The sequence below is a fragment of the Conger conger genome, chromosome 1 (assembly GCF_963514075.1).
Source record: "Conger conger chromosome 1, fConCon1.1, whole genome shotgun sequence".
Classification (NCBI taxonomy): domain Eukaryota; kingdom Metazoa; phylum Chordata; class Actinopteri; order Anguilliformes; family Congridae; genus Conger; species Conger conger.
The window spans coordinates 62,056,732-62,069,848 of record NC_083760.1 but is presented as its reverse complement, the minus strand read 5'-3'; positions in this window follow the sequence as shown (position 1 = coordinate 62,069,848).

Sequence of the window (13,117 nt, the reverse complement as noted above, 5' to 3'; positions counted from 1 at the left end):
TTACTGGCATATCTACTGAAATACTGATATGAAGCCAGCACCATGGATTTTCTGAATGCCAATGCCTTAGAGAAGGGTTTTTTGTGTCCCATTTCAAATTATTTCTACCACACTTTAAAAAAATCTGAAAACCCTTGGGAAGTATGATGTTAGACTAAGACACACAGTAGGTTATGATTAAAGTAATAAATCCTACTTACTCATATGCACATGATGTTCTTGCTTGTTGAACACTGCCCACCTGGTTGCTTTGGTCGTGACCTATATATGCACTCGTGTCCGCGTAGTGTCCAGTCGTGTCCAGTGTTCCCATACTATGATATTTCACTGAATGTTATATGACATCCAGGTAGTTTTGCATACTATTTTATGCAGCTATGGTTTCAGGCATACTAATACTATTTTAACATACTAAATAGTAAGTTAGTATGCGATTGTGGATGCAGCCATTGATTGTGCAAGCAAACATCTCACTCTCACTCAATGATTTGGCAGTCAATTTAGTATAATGATCCCCATGCTGTATTGTTGAGTGCTTAATTTTTCCTCAAAAATGAGAACATATTATCTCTGCCGTTCAGTCAAGAAAAATCTAAAAGATACAGTGCAGCATTACTCTTCTTTTATTATCAATATCTCCACCATATATCAATGCAAAAAAATGATCAGAAAGATAAGGACGGGCAGAAAATAAATAAATTAAATACATATATTTAAAAAAAGGCTCCCATTCCGGGAACAACTGTAATGCATTTTGCTTTATCATTTGTCGTAAATGACAATGTTAAGTGCAACAATGTACAGAGACGCTTTTGTCAAGAGGGACGGAGAGCGAGAGAGAGAGAGCGAGAGAGAGAGCGAGAGAGAGAGAGGGGGGGGGTGGTCAAGCAACTCTGCTTGGAATTCCTGTGCCACAGCCATCCCCCCTTGGACAGAAAACTAAATAAAGATGTTTACTGACAGGCTAATGAACAAATGGGCCCTCTTGATTTAACCTTGATGAATGGTTCAGCCAGGTGTTTTCAATAATGACAATAAGCACTGCAAGCCACAGGCCCACTGATACAAGAATAATGCATTATTCGGCCATTAGAGGCTGGGTTCGAGAGACCACTTATGCGCTGGCCTATCAATAATGCTGTGTCCCAGTCTACATTTAGGCCGAGGGAATTAGTCATACTGATATTCTATTTAATAAAAAAATCACAAGACGCATAAAGAATCTCATTACATTTTAACAGGGTTACAGTAACCCAGGAGGACCGCAAGTTTAATTTTCATAAGAGCATCCATTCTTCAATTATGTCAAGCAGGGAAAATGTAAATGGCAAACGGAATGCTAACAATATCTCTACAAGCGCATTGGCAGATAGGAGCCTGGAGGCTCAGAGACAGAGAGCGAGAGAGAGAGAATGAGAGAGAGAGAGAGAGAGAGAGTGAGAGAGAGAGAGAGAAGCTATATGAGGGAGCCGTGTATGTGTGCACGTACGTATCCGTGTGTGGTGTGTCCATATGTATGCTTGTTTATATGTAAATGCAAGCACTCTTGTCTTCTTCTGTGAGTGTACGTATGCACAGGTGTGAACAGGCAAAAAATGTCCAAGTCTATTCATGTAACACAATTATAATTCACCTTTTCATCTGTAATATGCAGATTACTCAGTGGAGCATACGGTGACATTAAATGCATTATTTAGATTCAGATTTGTACAATCTGCAGGACACAGAGAAGAAGGGCTCCTCCGGGGCTAGGAACCAATATGTGATTAGCAGGGCTCAGAGCAGTGCATTTTGGGACAGTAGGTTTCAGTTGCACTTTTTCTGAACCTCTGTATCAATCACACCTTCTTACAATTGGAAAACAACTCGAAAACATTCTGCCTTTTTTAGAGTCATTCCATACTACACTGCCACACTGAAACTTTCCTTTAAAATAAGTTCACATGCAGGTTTGCACACCAGGAGTATTACAGTATAATAGTTACATTTGTGCTTTAAATTTAACTTAAGCATCACATATTTACTTTTCCTAAGTCCCCTGACAGGAACGCTACTTGCACTGTTGCTTCTTTAATATCCATGATGGCGTCGGCTCAGAGCCGGCCTCTCAGGGTGTGAATGACAGGTGTCCGTCTGCACCACGAGGCTGGTGGACCCGCGCAGACAGCTCCCGTAGAAGCGTCCGCGGCGGTATTGGCATGTGGCTATCAGCGCCTGGACGCCAGGCCTCCTGTAATAACAAACTGCTAATTGAAAGCTTCGCTCAGAGCGCCTGTTAGCGGGGAGCTGGCGCTGAAAGATTACTGCGCCACTCCGTGCTGCCTGGGTGTTGAAAGAGTCTATTACGCCCGTTCATCTCTACCTGCGAGGAGTGTGAGAAAAACATCAGCTTTTTAAAATGAGTATTTATATAGCCTAGGGATGGGGGGGAGGGATTTTTTGAGAGGTGATTTTGGCTGGGGGAGGCAACTTCAGTCCTCTCAGAAAAAAATTGTGGGGCCTTTCACTCTGTCAGGCATGTACGTAAACAGACACACACACAGACACGCACCAGCAGTGCACATATATACATACAAGCAGCAACAGCTAACCCTAACCCGCACGCTTCACACAAATGTATAAGCACACATGCTGTCACTGATACAGTGCTGTGTACTGTAACTCTGTTTATTATAATAACAATTATTATTCTTATTGTTAAAAAGAATAGATAAGAAATTGAGGCACAGACACCCCTTTCTGTGTGTCTGTGGAAAACTCGAACATGAGCCCAGTCTAGAACCCTCTTCCTGTCCTCTGGCAAAACCCACATAATCTTTTAATACTTATTGAGGCATGAAGATTAAAACATTGGAGTGTTGACAGGTGAAAAAGTCTTCTCTGAGTGAGTACGTAGGCCTAAAGGAGTCACACACCATGGGGTTCTCATTCCGGTCCCTGAGCCAGAGCCCCAGTCCCTCTATGCTAATTAAAATAATTGGCTTTCCAGATTGTTCCGATTGTCTATCAGGTACCTCTGTCAGTAAGAGGCTTAGCTGAAATATTTCTCATAATTAGTCAGTTACCCAGGAAGAGGTGTAACTGTGTATTGTGGCGTGCACTCTAATCGGATACTCTCTCTTTTCGTCTCCCTTTTCATCTGACAAAGTGTGCACAGCACATTCAAATGAATCGGTTTGCTTGTGTGTATTTAGAATTATTTAGATAAGACTAGTAATAGATTATCAGTATTATTTACAGAGCTTTTACTTTACTCTGTCCAATGTGTTTATGATTACAATGTGTTACACGTGGTGTTTGGCATTCATAATTTATAGGAATTTTAAAGTGGAATAGCACCATTTCTCAACAAAACATGTACAAAAAATCAGAGCTCAGAAACATTGTGGACAGGCTCTGGCCTGGCACAAACTAGCCAAGACACACAGGCTCACCCTCCCAATCAGATCATCCCACCAATCACGACTCAACCTGATTATTGCACGCAGGCACTTCATCAGGCAAACAGACCAATCACCTCTCTCCTTATTTATCTCCCCACGTCCCTCTATCCCCTTTCTTCCTCTCTATCTCTTTCTCATTCCGTGCATGTGATTTGATGGACAGGCTTTTCCCAACCTCCATTAGTAAGACAGGAGCAGCTGGCAGCAGGGGTTTAAGCATGGTGCTCTTTGTTTTCCAGTTGAAAAGAATAACTTCATCATATTTGGGGTAATGGAATTATTGGGTTGGTCTCCCCCAGCTGGGTTGGTGTGAATGGAACTGGGGAACTTTCATCAGGAGCTGCGTCAGTGGGCTGGCAAGAAGTGAAAACAATGTCCTTTTTACAGCATCTAAAGGCACTATTCTTCATGTTTTCATTTCTTTGGTAGCCTATGTTTAGGTCTTGCAAAGACAGGTTAGGTAAATTAACTATTGTAAATAGTTTATAAAAGCTTATTAATATAACATGTTTTCAATAGTGGGGCCAGTACCAAATTGAAATTATGTTCTTTAAGAGGAATGAACTTCAGGCTCACTGGAGCAAAGCAAAGAAGTTGAGACACACACAGAGGTGTGTTGGGCAATCCTTGTCTGTGTATACACTCTCAGAAATAATGTATATTTTTGTTATTCAAGGATCACATTTCCCAAATATACCCCAAAAGTACAGTAATGTTCTCTTTGGGTGCAAATTAATATGTTTTACAAACACACAAATGAATTATATATTGCTACTGGCTAATTTTATGTAGCTATAGGGTACCGCCCCAGCAACAAGCATTTGTTCAGTACCTTTGAGGGCAGTTTTTGTACCTTTACTTCCGAGAGTGTACAAATACACATAATGTATTATCGCTAATGATTTACACATATTTTAAGGTTTTAGGTCTGTACAAAATGCAAAACTTCCATTTTCAATAATTAGACATGCATATAACAGATAGCCAAAAGTGCATTCAGGTATCTCAAATAGGATTCCAACCAGCAACCTTCATGCCTTTCCCTACATGCAAAGCTGCTCTGCCTAATAACAGAAATATCTGTGGGCGGACCTGCCTGCAGCCCTTCCTCTGGCATTTCCAGGCCCTGGTTCTTAGTCCAGACCTTTAGCAGCAGATGTACTGACACCATTACTGTCCACTCAACAGGTTGTCACTTCAGCCGCTTTTCACACAGAGAAGAAACTACAGGGTAACCTAGACCCCAGCCCTATTACTTCAAAGGGCCCCATACTAAAAATATCAACTCTGGGAAGGTCTGGACATTTGTTTATCCTCCTTTTAAGAGGGCACCATGCTCCATGGTGTCCAAGCAAATACCTATCCTGGATTTAAAAATAACTGGTCAGAGTAAACTTTAAAAGCCAGTACATTTGTATCGACAATTATAAAATGAATTTTATCCTACTCATAGTAATGAGAAAGTAGGAATATTTTGCTTCATTATTTTTTTAATAGACGCACCCTTTTTATTTGTAGCTAGTTTGCCTGCAATGGAGGACCAGGAATCACAAATCATTCCCAGAGTGATACAGGCAAACAGACTGCTTGCTGTATTTTCATGGATGTTCTGTGTCTCTTGCTAAATATGAATGCAGACACCCATCTCAACCCTGAGTCACATGATGTTTTTCCAGGGGAAGCTGGTGACCCTATGACCCCTCAGTGGCAGAATCCACCCTGACCTCGTCCTTGAACTTAAGTCATCTGTTAAGCCCCCAGGTTTGGAGGGTTTAAGCTGGCATTTCCACTTTTTTAGCGGATTATCTGATGCCTCAAAAATCTCCAAAAATTACAGGTATTACAATTGTTAGACTCCATCATTGTTTGCACAGAATTTGGATAAACTATACTGAGAAATGTATGCCTTAGATGTATGCCTTAGACAGTGCTATTTAGGAGCTCTGTTTTGAAATGAACATTGTGATAGACTATTTCTCACAGCATTGAATTCTGAAACTCATAAGTAATACGACTTGAAAGTTCAAAGTTCAATTGCCCTGATGCATCCCTCTCACCCTTTAAAACTGCCCTCCATAAGTTCTCCCACTTTGGCCCCGGAAGAGCTGCCCTTGGGGAGAGTGCTGTGTGAATGAGCGCAGTGGCATAAGCACATCATATGACTGCACGCTGAGCACATTGGGGTAATCATGTGGAACAGATGATCACAGGGCAGGACACTGGAGCACAAGGCCAAAGGAAACCATCTTTCTGCACTCTGTTAAGCCAATCATGTCCTCTCTCCTGCTCTCTCTCTCTGTTTTTCTTTTTACCTTACTCTGCTGCCCCTCTCTGACTCTCTGATCCACTGACTCCTTCTCCAACTCATTCCCTTTTGCCCTGTTTCCCACTACTCCCTCCTTCTTTCTCAATCCTTTTTTCCCTTCTCCTTCTCCATTTCTCCTCCCACCTGCCACCAATTCATTTCTCCACCACTCTCATCCATTCTCTTATTCTCTTTCTTCTTCTGTTTATCATTCTATTTTGCTGAAAGAGGACATGGGCCAGGCTACTCAGGCTGGTCAACTTCAAAAATACACACTGACACACACACACACAGACACACACACACACACTGACACAAGCACACACACACACATACACGCACACACACATTTCCACAGCTTAACCGATAACCCAACAAAGTCTGAGTAAGACTGGAGGTTGGAGAGAAGTTAACAGCTTTGTGAAGCTGAGTTGTGAGAACACTGTGCTTTGGTGAGCACAGCAGCCTCGGGCCCACCTGTCGCAGTGAAAGCGAATCCCACAGTCAGATGTGTAATAGTGATGAACCCCGGCACATCGCTGTCACCACAACATCACGGTAAGGCTGTTAAGACCTTTACCTGCCAGCCAGGATGTCGTTTCCGCGGCGATACACCCTGCAGATAGCAGCTCGATGCGGATTGGCTCGGTAAAGCACTTCATTAAGCTAATGGCCTTATCTGCACCCCAAGGCCAGCCAAAGCCACTAATTACACGATTAAGCATCGGAAGGTGCTGGCTCCTATCTCTGGCGTACGAAGGAAATAAAGAAAAAAGATTCAGACCGGTAAACCGAATAGCTTATTTTTCGCATTGATAGGGTCATCCAGACTCTATCACCTTCCCTGAATGGTCAAAATTGGGTGTTTTGTTTTCAGAGCTTAATGAGAGCGCGGTGATACTCATCGGGGCATGGAGGTAAAAGGACTCCACGCCGCCTGCGTCTTATCTCTCCATCAGTAATTACACCAAGATGGGGCAGGTGTGGACGATGGCGCTTTGTTCCTGAGGGCCGGGGCAGGGTCTGCTGGCGGCGGGGACAGAGAGAGGCATTACCTGGATTACACCTGCCGGGACCTTCAGGGAGCAGGAGACCTGGAACAGGTGTGTCTGTTTGACTCCACTCTTATACTGTTACAACAGCTAACGGCCTCCTGAGAGCTGGAGCCATCTGTATAAAGCCACTCAGAATTACTAATGAGAATGAGCTCCATGAGACTAGTATATGACCAAAAGACTATTCTTGACACATACGATTTTTTTACCACATACGTATTCTTACTCCTAATTTTTAGTCTGACTGGCTTTATACATACTGGCCCTATTCTCACCGCAAAGTAGGAACTAAGTGCTATGCATCCGTAAAAGGTGCCATAAAGAGGAACTACAATGATGGCGCCCAGAAATCAGCCAATAGCATGGCTTCATAGAAGCCGTTGCATGAACTGGAATGATTAGCAATTTGCTTGTTTGCTAAAAAATGGTCTCAGCGCTGTTATGCATAGCACTTAGGTCCTGCTTTTTGGTGAGAATTGTTGAACTCTGAGACCATTCTTAGGAGTAATTCTGAGCAGCTTTATACATACAGCCCCTGGTCTCAGCTCTGTTGCACTGACAAAGAACATTGTAGCAATTAGACAGAGCTGAAAATAAAATGTGTATGTTCCACATTGATGTTCCAAATTCTAAAGTGTAAAAACCTTTAAAAACTTGTGTGAAAAACTTGTGTGCTTCCCTGCTTGAACTTGATGCTGTGTGAATTGTGTATTTTTGGGAGGACCTCTCAGGCAGTTTGATTGCCATGGGAACAGTCCTGCCTCCAGATGGTGACCCCTGACAGCTCCATTAAAGCAGCATATTGACGCGGAAACAGGTCACACCTCACAGGGGTGGTGCATGTTTACAGAGGGCCTGCCATCCACCTGTCCGCTAGCACCTCGCGCTGTTGCTGCTGTGTGTGTGTGCGTGTGTTCATATATGGGTCCATGAGTGTACCTGCGTATGTGTGTGTACAAGCGTTTGTATGGGCATTTGCCAACTTGGCTCATGTCTTCTCCCAACCAAAAATCGAAAGATAAACAGTGGTGTAAAAGGGAGAGAGTGAAGCTGTGTGTCATAGTGTTCTAGCATGTTCTAGTGTGTGTGAGAATCTGTCTCTTTTTCAGTTTGCGCCTGTACTGCCTGCTCTGTACACTGAGCTCAATATGCTGGGTCAGTGATCTTTAAACGTAGCATTTCGCACAGCTCTCTAGCTCCGCCAATCGTGAAGTTGCAAGCAGAATATGCAGCTTGTCAGGAGAGCAGTGTGTAGTAGCAGTGGAATAAATCAGACTTGCCAGAAACTGCCACTCCTCGGAGCTCAGACGTACTCGGACCACCCCCGCCCTGCGCCCCCCGGCCCCCTGTCTCAGGGTGAGTGACAGGCCGAGCTGTGACAGTCGGCCCCTCTGAACCCCAGATCTGGCAGCAGGGCAGCTCTCTCGCCCTGATTGATGTTGTGTTTCGGGAGATAAATGGCCATTCCCCGGCCCCAGGAGAGGGCTAATTGAATTGGTTTCCAGAGAATGCTAATGGAGCGTAATGCTGAGATTACTGATACCTTAAGAATAAGTGATCATTGACAGCATGTGTTTCTTGCCAGTAATAAACATGTCACAGAAATGGGAAGCCAGTTGGTGCATAATTAATACATCCCCCGAACAAACCCAAAACCACAGCCCCCCCACATACATACACACACACACACACACACACACTTTCTCCAATACAGTTAGTTTTATGTCCTGCTAAGTAAATGAGCGTGAATTTAGCTGCAATAAAACTGTCTTTCTGTGGAGAACAGTGAGGACGGACGACAATGTGCCTCTTGTTTTTATGACATCACTGGATTATATCAGTGCAGTTTAGTGACTTGAGCTTCACCAGAAATACAATAATGCATTCCTAATTATCGTAATTCATGTAATTCATGTTAATTTGTTGCCACTATCCTTTCTGAAATTGAAACTTGTTACAGGAATTCTTTGTTACCAAAACTGATGGACCCATTAAGTCTCCCAAATGCACTCTACAGGCCCAAAACCCCTCCCTTCCTCAATTCCCCATCCACCTCCTGTCTCTCTGCCAGTCCAGTCCTAGTGTCCAGTCGGTAGGTTTAGACCCTGGAGCTCCAGATGTGGCCTCCACTACCCCTAATGCCACCCCCACTGCCACCCACCATCTGGGCTTTGCTCATATGGAAGATGTTTGCAGTGTGACTTGGGATCCCTTCAGAGTTCTGAAAGGTTTTTACACAAACATCAGTCAATGATTCACACTCTGCTTTCCCTCTGCTCTGCACATGTGAGTCTTCTCAGCCAGACAAGTGTACTGAACCTCGCCTTTCTCCCCTTTTCAATCAAGTTCATTGTGCATTTCCGCCTTGTCGCGACCAAGCCCCCTCCCCACCTGGGCACCTTTACAGCACCCAGGGGAAACTACACCTACGTGCTACACCTTTCACTCCTCAACGACAACATGCAGCTCCAGGAACAAATTATTTTCCGGTTTCCTGGGGAAATGAGAGAGAGCTCAGTCATACATACCCCTCAACAGGCTGGTGGGTTTGCAATCAGCTTGGTCAACAGATCATGTTCCCTGGGTTTGTCTCCCCAGGACAGCTGTCTGTGACCTGGGTGGCCTCTCAGAGAAGCGGGGTGGATGACCAGCAGCTCTCCCCGGGTTACGCCCTTGCTCAGGCCTCCAGGGCTCCGGGGCGTCGGCGGTAGTCGGCGAGCCGGCAGTTTCTCGCTCCGACTGCGCCGAGACCTGCCGTTTGTTTGGTGAAAAAACAAATTCCCTCAGTGTGGCCGCAAGCTGAGCTAACAGCGGGAGTGTTTCCCATGGCACCCAACTTGAGCGACTCCAGCCCAGACCTCGGCCAGGTCTCACAGATTTCGGTTCCGTCTAGCGCCGTGAATCAGCCGGGACGATGAAAAACGCACGACCGCTCGCCTCAGGGCTGGACGCTGGCGGTTGGGGCGGCGGGTAAAGAGAGGGTGGGTGGGCAACGTCAACCCGCTGCTGTGATGAACTCTTTTGTTTTCAAGCACAACATTCGCTGCCAAGGTTTTCTCCAGCAAGCCAGAGCGACCTGTGATGTGGGTGCAGTGCTGTGAGATCACCAACACTGTGCAAGATGTTAAAATCCACCATCTCACAGTCCGCTCGACCTGGGGGCCAGGGGAGGCTAGAGCAGGCATGCTATCAAATCTGTGCCTCTAATTTTCATAAAAGATTACACTTTTTTCATCATCTTAGAGCAGTGGTGCCCAATCATGTGCCACAGAGGGCAGAGAGTATGCAGGTTTTTATTCAAACCCATCACTGCACCAGCTGATTTGACACCTTCAACGAGAGAGCAGGCAACTAAGTAGTGAAATACGTAGCAACCGGTTAGAATAAAAACCTGGGTAACACTTTACAATGAGCTTCCATGAATTGTCATTAACAAATATAGTTGCTAACCAACTACTACTGAAGTTAATCTGCACAGCTCTGTTAATATACTTGTACATAATTCATTCATGTTAACTACTAACATTAGTTATTGCCAATTCATATTGGAATGAAAAGGTCAGTTAATGTACTGCATGTGTTAATGGTTAACTAATTATAAGTTCATCCTATGGATTGCTAATGTATATATATGTATACATTTGTCATTTTAAAAAATGTAGAGCTTCAGTTAAAATGACAATTTCCCAACTTTCCAACTATTACTTTGCTGGGTTATTGCTGAGATGCTAGTTTCCCGAACTTACCAGAGGCATGACTTTTCTCACCAAGATAGTTTTTCTCTACCTACATCTGCCCTGTGTGCATCTGTACTGTAGGTCTGTTTTAATTGGGGAATGGACAGGATTACTTATTTCTAGTGAGCGTCTCAGTTTAATCAATGCCTCGTTTGATTCTTCAGAAAACATTTGCTCATTTTTTGCCAGAGCAACCAGTCAGCCATCCATCCTCTGCAATATTATTTCCTCTGGATGCACATCGTTCCCAGGCTAAGCTCGCAGAGAAGACATCTCTCCCGCTCCACGAAAACAAACATAACATTCCCTCCCAGACCCACAAGGACAACTCCAGGAAAAAAATAAGATAAATAAAATGCTGACCCATTCCGAGCATTTGTTTGTGGAGATGGTGTGAAGCTGTCATGATGTCACCACCAGGATGCACCTCTCACTCTTTCTCTCATTCCCCCAACCCTTGCTGCCATCCAATCCAAAGAGATGAGATCTTCCTGGTGTTCCTGTGGCACCACGACTGGCTCCCATCCCTCTGTCTTCAGCCGCATGACTGTACACTGGTGGATTTATGGGTCCCTGACAGACAGAAAGCGAGAGATAAAGAGGGAGAGAGACCCAAAGAGAGAGAATAAGAGAGAGAGAGGTGAAGTGAGAGAGGTGACCACCCCAGTTTTCCCTGCCTTGTAATGTTGTGACTCACAGACGTCCTGCCTGGCGTCTCATTGTGAGAATCTGGATGATGCCACATCCCTCCTGACATCATTACTTCATTCCACAGAGGATTAAAAAGTACCCTGTCACCGTCAATTGCTGAACTGCCAGCTAAAGCATCAAATAAATAAATAAATAAATAAAACAGGAAATGGATTTAATAAAAATATTATGCTTTCCAAAATGTAGAAAGGCACTGACACAACTTCATACATTCATTTCATACATATACATGAACATAAACATACATAATACTTCATACATGTACAGTACGTAGGCATCACCACAACAGTGTGGAAGTTCATTCCTGCATGTTTTTGACCTTTTAAGTACAGTGTGTGCCATAAAATCTTGACTCCAACATGGTGGAGCATGAGAAGGTAATTCATCATGCGTCATGAATAATTAATTATTGGTTCTGTCATCCCCACTCAAGGAGGTTGCAACACACCACCTTTTGGAGTTTTTCCTCTTTTTCTGCATGTTGGTAGAGAAGTGAGAAACTTCAATGTCCAAAGTAGAGGGTTGGGTGAAATTTCTGACACTAGTTTCCAGGCGAGTCTAAATGTGTCAACAAAGGACAAATTGAATATCCCATGGGTCATATCTCAGCAAATGATTATTTGTAATGCGTTTACCTTTACACTATGAGAAGGTGTTCTCAGATCATTCTCATTTATGAATAATAATTACTTAAAGTATGTTTACCTTTGGAGACATTACTGCCCAAAATTGGGCCCTGGCAAAAAAAAGTGCCCTTTTAGGGCCAAATATCTCCAAAACTAAAGTACATGCATGTTTTCTGAGGTGAGATATGAATTCTATATACATAATATCTCTAGATACAAATTTACAGAGATTTAGGGCTTTAAAAATTCAAGAGGTGCTGTGGTTCATTCTTCTTAAATCCTTAACTGTACAAATGCATAACACTGTGCTAAGACAAAGTGCAAATGGAGAAAATTATAGAATCGAACTAGCTACATACAGCCTAGAAATAACTGGTTTTGTGGCAGTTTGCATTAAACATGTGGCATTGAGCTCCTCACAGTGCTGCAGTGGTCCCTACAGGCCAGGCTGTATTCAACAGAATTATTACCTTGCAACACAAAACATTTATGACATGAAGATCAAGAAAAAAACTGCCTATAATTTAATTTCAATCCATGGTACTCATCAATATTTGATAATTACTTTTAAGTGTTTAATAAATGGTCTGTAATATTAGATTCTTTTTTAAATTGATATATAACCACAGCAAAAATGCCTCTCATCTCAGTCATGTTAAGCCAGTTAAGCCTTTGCTACTTTTTTAACCAATCCCTAAAAAGAACCATTAAATTCCTTTTAGTCTTTTTCTTGGTGGTAAGCTTTCAGGAATTGGCTTGAATAATCAAATTTTCTGTCTGTTTCATACTAACAGTTCCACTACAAACATCTCACAAATCCAAACAACATTTAACTCACCAACATATAAATAAATCAAAGAAAAAGTGAGAAATGCCATGATGAAGATTTCAGTAAGGTTATTTGACCTTCTTCAGACTGTTCAAATAAAAGAAGATTTACTTTTTGGAACTCAATGGAGATCATCTGTGGGAGGTACCCAGCAAGGTAGCTTGTGAGGTAAAACAAAAAATCCAAATCAGTTTTGGATTGATGAAATTGCTTCATCAGTAACTAAAGGCTAGTGAACATATTTTAAGATAAATATTTCACGCAAACATTTAATAAACCGTAGGGTGTACACAATGCAATTACAAATTGATATTGAATCTGTTGAATAAATAAAACATTGGCCTTTTTGACCATGAACGTAAAAGGTCACTACAAAAGTCTGATCAAGTGGTCCACCAATGTTGTAGCCGA